Consider the following 9,960-nt stretch of genomic DNA (forward strand, 5'->3'; position numbering starts at 1 on the left):
CAGGATGCGTCCGGGTGTCGCTAGCCAGGTTGGGAGCGAAGTCCCGGAGGAGGACTTCCTGGGGAAAACAAGGAGACGTTCATGAGGTGTCTGATTTGTGGTTGTACAAAGCAGCGACCGGATGGAGTGGAGGGCCATCGGGAGGCCTTCTTGCCAGCGGGAGACTGGGAGATCCCTGGACCATAGGGCCAGTAGAACAGTCTTACAGACCGTTCCGCTCTCCCTCTCTACCTGCCCGTTTCCCCGGGGGTTGTAACTGGTCGCCCTGCTCGAGGCGATGCCCTTGCTGAGCAGGAATTGACGCAGTTCGTCGCTCATAAAGGAGGACCCCCTATCACTGTGTATGTAAGCGGGGAAACCGAACAGTGTAAAGATACCCTGGAGGGCCTTGATGACTGTGGTTGTGGTCATGTCTGGGCAGGGGCTGGCGAAAGGGAACCGGGAGTACTCGTCAATCACGTTCAGGAAATGCGTGTTGCGGTCTGTGGAGGGGAGGGGTCCTTTGAAATCCATGCTGAGGCATTCAAAGGGATGGGAAGCCTTTATCAGGAGCGCCCTCTCTGGCCGGTAGAAGTGCGGTTTGCACTCTGCGCAGATTTGGCAGCCCCTGGTGACTGTCCTGACCTCCTCGATGGAGTAGGGCAAGTTGCGGGTCTTGATGAAATGGAAAAAGCGAGTGACCCCCGGGTGGCAGAGGTCCTCGTGGAGGGATCGGAGGAGGTCCACTTGTGCAGTGGCACAATTGCCGCGGGACAGGGCTTCAGGAGGCTCATTTAGCTTCCCCGGACGGTACAAGATCTCGTAGTTGAAGGTGGAGAGTTCTATCCTCCACCGCAAGATCTTGCCGTTTTTAATCTTGCCCCGCCGAACATGAAGGCAACCGACCGTTGGTCTGTGAGGAGAGTGAATCTCCTGCTGGCCAGGTAATGCCTCCAATGTCTCACAGCTTCTACTATGGCTTGTGCCCCTTTTTCGACCGAGGAATGACGAATTTCGGAAGCATGGAGGGTACGGGAGAAGGAAGCCACGGGTCTGCCCGCTTGGTTGAGGGTGGCCGCCAGAGCTACGTCGGATGCATCGCTCTCAACCTGGAAGGGGAGGGACTCGCCGATGGCGCGCATCGTGGCCTTTGCAATGTCTGCTTTGATGCGGCTGAAGGCCTGGCGGGCCTCCGTCGACAGAGGGAAGGTTGTGGACTGGATTAGGGGTCGGGCTTTGTCTGCGTAGTTGGGGACCCACTGTGCATAATAGCTGAAGAACCCGAGGCAGCACTTGAGGGCCTTGGGGCAGTGAGGGAGGGGGAACTCCATAAGGGGGCGCATGCGCTCAGGGTCGGGGCCTATAACTCCACTTCTCACTACGTAGCCTAGAATGGCTAGACGGTCGGTGCTAAACACGCATTTATCCTTATTGTATGTCAGATTAAGGATTTTCGCGGTCTGGAGAAATTCGCGGAGGTTGGTGTCGTGGTCCTGCTGGTCATGGCCACAGATGGTGACGTTATCCAGATACGGGAACGTTGTGCGTAAGCCGTACCGGTCAACCATTCAGTCCATCTCTCGCTGGAAAACCGAGACCCCATTAGTGACACCAAAGGGAACTCTTAAAAATTGATAGAGCCGCCCATCAGCTTCGAAGGCAGTGCACTTGCGGTCACTATTACGGAGGGGTAGCTGGTGGTAGGCGGACGTGAGATCCACCGTGGAGAAGACCTTGTATTGTGCGATCCTGTTTACCAGGTCGGCGATACGGGGGAGAGGGTACGCGATCAGCTGTGTAAACCTGTTGATGGTCTGGCTGTAGTCAATGACCATCCTATGCTTTTCCCCGGTCTTTACCACCACTACTTGAGCTCTCCAGGGACGGTTGCTCGCTTCGATGACCCCTTCCCCCAGCAGCCTTTGGACCTCTGACCTGATGAAGGTCCGGTCCTGGGCACTGTACCGCCTGCCCCTGGTGGCGACGGGTTTGCAATCCGGGGTGAGGTTCGCAAACAGGGAAGGTGGGTCGACCTTAGGGGTCGCGAGGCCGCAGACAGTAAGGGGAGGTGTAGGGCCGCCGAATTTAAAGGTCAGGCTTTGCAAATGGCATTGGAAGTCCAGCCCCAGGAGGGTAGCCGCGCAGAGGTGCGGCAGGACATACAGGCGGAAATTGTGGAATTTCCTGCCTTGGACAGTGAGGTTCGCTAGGCAGAACCCCTTTATCTCCACCAAGTGTTACACGGAGGCCAGGGAGATCCTTTGATTTACAGGGTGGGTTACAAGTGAACAGCGCCTTACCGTGTCGGGGTGAACAAAGCTTTCCGTGCTCCCAGAGTCAATCAGGCAAGACGTCTCATGGCCGTTGATGAAGACCGTCGTTGTAGCTGTTGCGAGTGTCCGGGGTCGACTTTGGTCCAGTGTCACCGAGGCCAGATGAAGCAATTGCGAGTTCTGATCGGGCAGCGTGTAGTCGGCCGTGCTGGGGGCCTGGGGCACCATCCAAGATGGCGTCACCCATGGGTCGCACATAGTGTCCGGGAATGAAGAAGATGGCGACGCGATGGACAAAATGGCGGTGCCCACCCGTCCAGCGTGGTGTCCGGGGGGCAAAATGGCCACGCCTGTAGGTCGCACCTGGCCCTAGGATAGGGGGGTGGCGGTGAGCGCTGGCCGATCGGGGCCTGAAGGGGGTTTGCTGCGGCGGTCCATAGTCGCTGGAGATCCATAGATCGCGGCCACGGCGCGGGCCTGGCAGACCCCTACAAAGTGGCCCTTCTTGCCGCACCCTTTGCAGGTGGCGGTGCGGGCCGGGCAGCGCGGGCGGGGATGATTCGCCTGCCCGCAGAAAACACAGCGGGGTCCGGTGGCGTTAGCGGGCCGTCTCGTAGAGCAGGCCAGCGGGGTCAGGGGGAAGGTCTGTGGGGCTGCCGCTGCGGGGTGCCACGCAGCCCAGGGGGCCGCCGCACGGTCAGGCGCATAGGACTGCGCGTTTCTGTAGGCAACGTCCATGGACCCTGCCAGGGCCCGTGCCTCTCTAAGTCCGAGAGTGTCCCTTTCTAGGCGTATTCGGCGGATATCTGGGGAGATCATACCTGCTATGAAAGCATCCCTGATTAAAAGTTCCGTGTGCTCGCTCCCCGAAACTTGCGGGCAGCCACAGTTTCGGCCCAGCACCAGTAGCGCCCGGTAGAAATCTTCCAACGATTCTTCGGGGCTTTGCCGTCTAGTTGCAAGCAGGTGACGTGTGTAGATTTGATTTACAGGGCGTATATAATGTCCTTCTAGCAGTTCGATCGCAGCATCATAGTTCACCGCCTCCTCAATAAGGGAGTAGATCCCAGGGCTGACCCTTGAGCGCAGGAAATGCATTTCTGTCCTTCTGTGGGGGTGCCTCTGTCCGTCTCGAGGTAGCCTTTAAAGCACGCCAGCCAGTGTTTAAAAATTGCAGCTGTGTTCTCCGCATGGGGGCTGAGTTGTAGGCACTCCGGTTTGATTCGGAGATCCATCCTTCCAGCATAAGTCTAGTCGATTAAATTGATGCGCAATCAATTACACTCAAGACAAAATAATTTCATAACTGAAGGCTTTAATCTGCTAGAACCTGTTCCGCAGCAGCTTCGATACAGAAAGTGAAGGCTGCTGGGACGGTACCACCTCTTATACTCTGCCTTCAGGGCGGAGCTACGTAATACAGCCAATGGTAGACTCCTGGGTCTAACCAATGGTCATCAGCCTCTCAGGTACTGCAATACCTGGTACTACCACAGTTACATTTTTTGCCTTAATAAACGTTCTCTTTTCTTTTCATATTTCATTCCAAAAACAATTTGATCTCTTAACATTGAGTCTGATAGGATTGAAAAGTTGCAGGTTTGTGACTTTAATCTCAGATCAGTAATAAAATAATCTACGGATTCTCCATCTTTCTGAACCCTCTTTTTAAAGACAAATCTCTCATATGTCATATTAATCTGAGCCTTGCAATGATGGTCAAATTTCTCTGTCACCACACAAAATATTTTTTTATCATCTTCAGTTGAGAAATTGAAGGTATTATATCGCTCAATTGCCTGTGGTCCTGCCATTGTTAAAAATAAAGCAATGTTTCGGTGATCACCAGCTGAGTCAAGATCGGAGGCAGATCGATAAAGCTGAACGTGCTGCTTGAAAATTTTCCAGTTAACATCTATATTACCAGAAGACTCTGTTTCAGAGTCTGTAGTTTCTCCATGAGGTCTCAACATGTCTGGGTGAGTTGATGTGACAGGTCTGGAAGCAGTCTTGCCGTCGAAGCCTGAGCACATGTTGTTTTTCTTTATTCTTAGGTTCTATCTAATTCTAGCTAAAGTAATTACCTGGTACCATGTTCCTTGTATAGTTCTCCAAATGGCTAAAAGTCGCAGTGTTGACAAAGTCCATCAAGCTATGAACTTGAAATAAAGCTAATTTATTTTACACTACTTCAAATGGTTCGCACACTTCACTGAGTAATAGCTAATAAAACAACAGTATAAAATCGGTGTTACAGAAATCTATACTATCTTTTTAGTACAGCTAACAATCTATCTCAACCTCTCACTATCCTTCCCAGAATTCCTAGCGACACAGCCTTTTATAAGACTACTCTGTGTTGAGGTACATGATCATCATCTTGTTAACCCTTTACACTCCTTACCTTATATATATCATTACACTGGCTGCTTCCTGTTGTCTCCATCAGCCCAGGGTACCCCTGTTCTAGAGACTTAGCAGCAGGCTGGAACACAGCTGGGTCCTTGGATCCAGCAGACCTCTGACTGCTGTCTCGCCTGGAGGTTTCTGCCTCCACCTGATGTACATCAGCAGGTAGTATGGTGCTCACCAGATTTTGCCCCAGGAGCCTGCCCACTAATGTGTCCCACCGAGATGTGTGCATCTACTCTGCTGGGGGGTGGGTGCGACTGCTGTGCAGCGACCATGGTGGCATCCAAGACCTCTCCTCCTTCTGTTTCACTTAGGGTGGGTGGGAGCGGGATTTTGGTGCTCGGTGGGTTTTTTTGTCTGTTGTCCAGGTGGGGGCAGGGAGTGTTGGGGCTGAGAGGGAATGAGGGGGAGGAAGAGGGAGGCGGGAGGGGTAGTTTGCTGACAGTGACGGTTCCTTTGCTTTTGAACTAGCCTGATGGGGATGGCGGTGGCCATCTTGGGTGGGCCTGGAGTTGGCACAGATTGAGGCCTTGCCGAATTGCCTCACGGGGGGGGGGGGGGGGGGGGGGTGGGGGGATATGGCTGATCCTGGGGTGGGGGGGGGGGAGCCTGTCAGAGGCACCCTGTCAGGTTGGTTACATGTAATGTGAGGGGTTTAAATGGCCCAGTTAAAAGGTCCCGCGTGTTTGCCCACCTGAAAAGTTTGAAAGCTGATGTGGTTTTTCGATAGGAGACCCATTTGAGAGTGAGGAAATACAACAAGGCTCTGGGAGGGATGAGTAGTGCAAGTGTATCACTCGGGATTTGAAGCTAGGATATGGGGGACCGTGGTGATGATTAACAAAAGGGTAGCTTTGTCTGCGGTTAACGTTTCAGCAGATTCAGGAGGGAGATGCATAACTGTTAGTGAGGCAGTGGCGAGTTTTTTTTTCCCATGTCCATCGGGTTTACTCCTGGATTGATGTTTTTGTGGTGGGCAGGTCTCTATTCCCTGGGGTTAGGAGGGCGGGGTACTCGGACCCCCGTCCAGATTGGTGGATTTGATCATGTTCCAATTTTTGGATAGGTTGACCGACGCGGAGGCGGAACAGGAGAGACGGCAGGAGCTGGAGGTGCCTATAGAAAAGGAGGATTGGGCAGCACGGTAGTACAGTGGTTAGCACAGTTGCTTCACAGCTCCAGGATCCCAGGTTCGATTCCCGGCTTGGGTCACTGTCTGCGGAGTCTGCACGTTAAACTAAAACAATTCACCATTTACCTCTCATAGAATTTACATTGCAGAAAGAGGCCATTCGGCCCATCGAGTCTGCACTGGCCTTTGGAAAGAGCACCCTACCTAAGCCCACAATTCCACCCTATCCCCGTAACCCCACGTACCGTTTTGGACAATAAGAGCAATTTAGCATGGCCAATCCAACTAACCTGCACATCTTTGGTCTGCACGTTCGCCTTGTGTCTGCGTTGGTTTCCTCCGGGTGCTCCGGTTTCCTCCCACAGTCCAAAGGTTTCACACAGGTTTCACCGCGAAAACGTGGGGGTGAAGTACACTATAGTCAAATAGCTGTATAATTTCTCCTCAATAACTACATTGAAGTCAACTACAGGCTCTAAAGGATTGATAAGATAAGCTAGGAAATGCAATGGCAAGGATCAGACTGGGGGTGGGGGGAGAAAGAAGGGGCCTCCTGCTCAATGCAGACAAAGGTGATGGAACATTTGATGCACCATCAATAATCACAAGATGAAAATGGTGAATCTATTGAGGCTTTATTGCACAAGATGTCGCGCCTCCTGCAGCTGGAAGCAGAATTGGAGCAGCGCAGGAGAGTACACACTTTTATACGTCGCCTGCTGGGAGGAGCCAGCAAGCTGGGATTTACTGTGGTACCTGTAATACAGTGGCAGTACCGTAATACGCGTAGTGTGTTACCAGTGGTGTTTACCACATTCACCCCCTGTTTTAAAAAAATACGGCGGGGGTGAAGAACAACATTACAGATTGAGTCTGTCGGGGGCTTTGACCCTCCGCTGCGATTGCCTCAGTCCTGGTGGTGGTGTGGTCGCCGATGTGGTCACCTGCGACTCTCCTTCGTCTCCCCTTAGTGGACCCAGTGAGGGGACGGATAATGCTGAGGTGGGGGCTGAGGTGAGGTTCGCTGGTGGGAGGGTGGGTGGTGCAGGGGTGGGAGGGGCAACCGGAGGGGGGGAGAAGCAGTACCAGGTCGGGGATAGTGGGTGGGGACCCAGCAGGTGCCAGGTCCCGGAGGGAGACTGTGTCCTTTCGCCCGTCGGGGTGTGCCACGTAGGCGTACTGTGGGTTTGCATGGAGGAGGTGGACTTTCTCAAACAAGGGATCCGATTTATGGCTCCGCACATGCTCCCGCAGGAGGACGGGTCCAGGAACTGTCAGCCATGTAGGCAGCGAGACCCCGGAGGTGGACTTCCTAAGAAGGCAAACACACGTTCGTGAGGGGTCTCATTAGTGGCGGTGCACAGGAGCGACCGGATGGAGTGGAGCGCGTCGGGGAGGACCTCCTGCCAGCGGGAGACCGGGAGATTTTTAGACTGAAGGGCCAGCAGGACGGCCTTCCAGACCGTCCCGTTCTCCCTCTCCACCTGCCCGTTTCCCCGGGGGGTGTAGCGATGCTGGGCCTGGAAACAGCGGCGACCGACTGGGCCTTGCAAACGGAAACGAGGTGGCCCTTCTTCCCACACCCATTGCAGGTCGCGCTCCGCGCCAGGCAACGTTGCCTGGGACGTTTGCTCTGCCACAAAAATAACATTTGGGCAGTCCGTAGTTGGTCAGCTGCCGCACGGCTTAGGCTTGCGGTATACTTGAGTCGGCAGATGGTGGGGCCCACGATGCCCACGAGGGTGCAGCGCGGTCGGAGGTGTAGGCCTCCAGATTACGGGAGGCCACTTCTAGGGAATTAGCAAGCTGCACAGTCTCTGCAAGGTCAAGCGTAGCCCCTTCCAATAGCCGCTGGCAAACGTAAGTAGACTTAATGCCTGTGACATAAGAGTCTCTGATTAGTAGTTCGGTGTGTTGGACTGCCGAAACTGCCTGGCAGTTACAGTTCCTACCGAGTATCCGTAGAACCCGCAAGAAATCGTCCTGAGACTCCCCCGGGAGTTGCCGTCTCGTGGCCAGGAGGTGCCTGGCATACACTTGATTCACAGACTTGATGTATTGTCTCTTTTGTAGCGCCATTGCTTCTGTGTAGGTGGGCGCGTCCCAGATGAGGTGAAAGACTTGTGGGCTCACCCGTGAGTAGAGGACCTGGAGCTACTGTGGGTGTGAGAGTTCTTCAGTGGCTGCTCCGAGGTATCCTTCAAAGCAGGCTAGCCAGTGCTCGAAGGAGGCTGTGGCGTCGGCTGCGTGAGGGCTCAGCTCCAGGCGATCAGGCTCGATTAAGATGTTCATCTTTTTTAAATCTTGTGCAATAAATTGATGCACCATCAATAACCAAGAGATGAAAATGGTGCATCTATTGAGGCTTTATTGCACAAGATGTTGTGCCTGCTGCAGCTGGAACCAGAATGGGAGCAGCGCAGGAGAGCATTCACTTTTATACGTCGCCTGCTGGGAGGAGCCAGAAGGCTGGGATTTACTGTGATACCTGTAATACAGTGGCAGTACAGTAATACGCATAGTGTGTTACCTGTGGTGTTTACCACAACATTTGAAACCAGATTGAAATTAAATGTAGATGAAGATAATTAGATGTCTGGATTCAGATGGAGCACACTTTAGGGCATTAAAGAAGGAATGTTTTCAGCCATTACAGAAGTAAATGCAGACACAAGGTCCTCTGGATGCATGTGAAAAGACTCTAGCAAGTGAATGTTGTTGTTCAGACATTGACTGGAGTTTGAGACTGTTGTCATTGTGTTGTAAAACAAGCACTGTTTCTTCATCACTAACTGCAAAATATGGGTCAAGAGAAGTCTCATCATTCTGCTCGTCAGCCGGCAGAGTAGCAACATCACCATCTAGTGGTGTTTCGTTATCCAGCACAGTTTACACTTGGGATTTATTTACTACAGCAGTAATATACTGGATTCTGAACGGCATTAACTGAAAGATTGAGTGAGAACTATTCCATATCAGTGCAACAGGCAGTGGGTGAAAGTAACCAGATTATAACAATGATCACAACATGCTTTCGTAACAGCCCCCGAACAGGCGCCGGAATGTGGCGACTAGGGGCTTTTCACAGTAACTTCATTTGAAGCCTACTTGTGACAATAAGCGATTTTCATTTCATTTCATTTCATTTGTCAGGAACCCCGTAGATTTTAAAAACGAGGGTATCCCAAAACTCAGAAGGGTAACTTGGAATACTGGCTCTTAGTGGTGTATATCTTCAATTTGGTATACTGTCAGAAAAATATACAATCCAGGGAGGAACAGTCCAAACTTTATGTGATCAATTCATGAAGAATATTTATTACATGACAGAAAGACGACAATACGCTACAATAGTATGTTTCACTGCACTGATGGCTGTACTCTGCAGTATCTCATGAGGTTAGCCCATGTTCCCAACTATCTATGTTTCCTGAACTCAGAAATGCCCCTTTCCCAAACAGCATCCAATATTATATAACTTCATGAGATAAATCCAGCATATGTTTAGCACCGTCACAAGTTATTGTCCAGATGTGGGAAAGCCATCTTCAGTATTCAGAGTGGAGATTCTTCTCTGTTCGAGTTTTGATTTTAAACAGCAGCCTTTTCACAACACCTTGGAGAGCCTGCCTTATACAGCTGGGTGTGGCCATGATGGTAGTCGCCCATCTCCTGTCTTCACCAGTTATCTTGCTTCAGAGTCAGAAACCCTCTGTTCAAGGCTCACTCCAGGACTTGATGACTATGGAAGCTGTGTTCATAACATGGCCAAACACGGTGAATATCCTCTGGTAAGAGTGGGAGAGATTCCTGGTCATCCATGCGATCACATCCACTCACGTGACAGAAAGACCTTTGGAGCCTCCAACATCATTAGCCATAGATTTAGGCAATGACGTGCATGTATAAAAGTGCATCTCGCCATAGCAGCTTTCACTCTGAGGGAAATATAGCCCACCACCACTATTCTTTAGGCCATAAGGGGGGATGTTAGCATGGAGCAGCATTGATTTCAAACCAGGATGGCGGTTAAGGTTTGGGTAAAGTCTAGATATATTTCCGCAAGCGGTAAGGGAGGTCAATTGAAGTCGGAGCTCTCTGAGTGATAAAAGAGTAGGCTGGGGTAGAAAATGGGGGCCTGCGACAGATGTCAACTTAATGGTA

Source organism: Scyliorhinus torazame, chromosome 9 (genome assembly GCF_047496885.1).
Source record: "Scyliorhinus torazame isolate Kashiwa2021f chromosome 9, sScyTor2.1, whole genome shotgun sequence".
NCBI classification, from domain to species: Eukaryota; Metazoa; Chordata; class Chondrichthyes; order Carcharhiniformes; family Scyliorhinidae; genus Scyliorhinus; species Scyliorhinus torazame.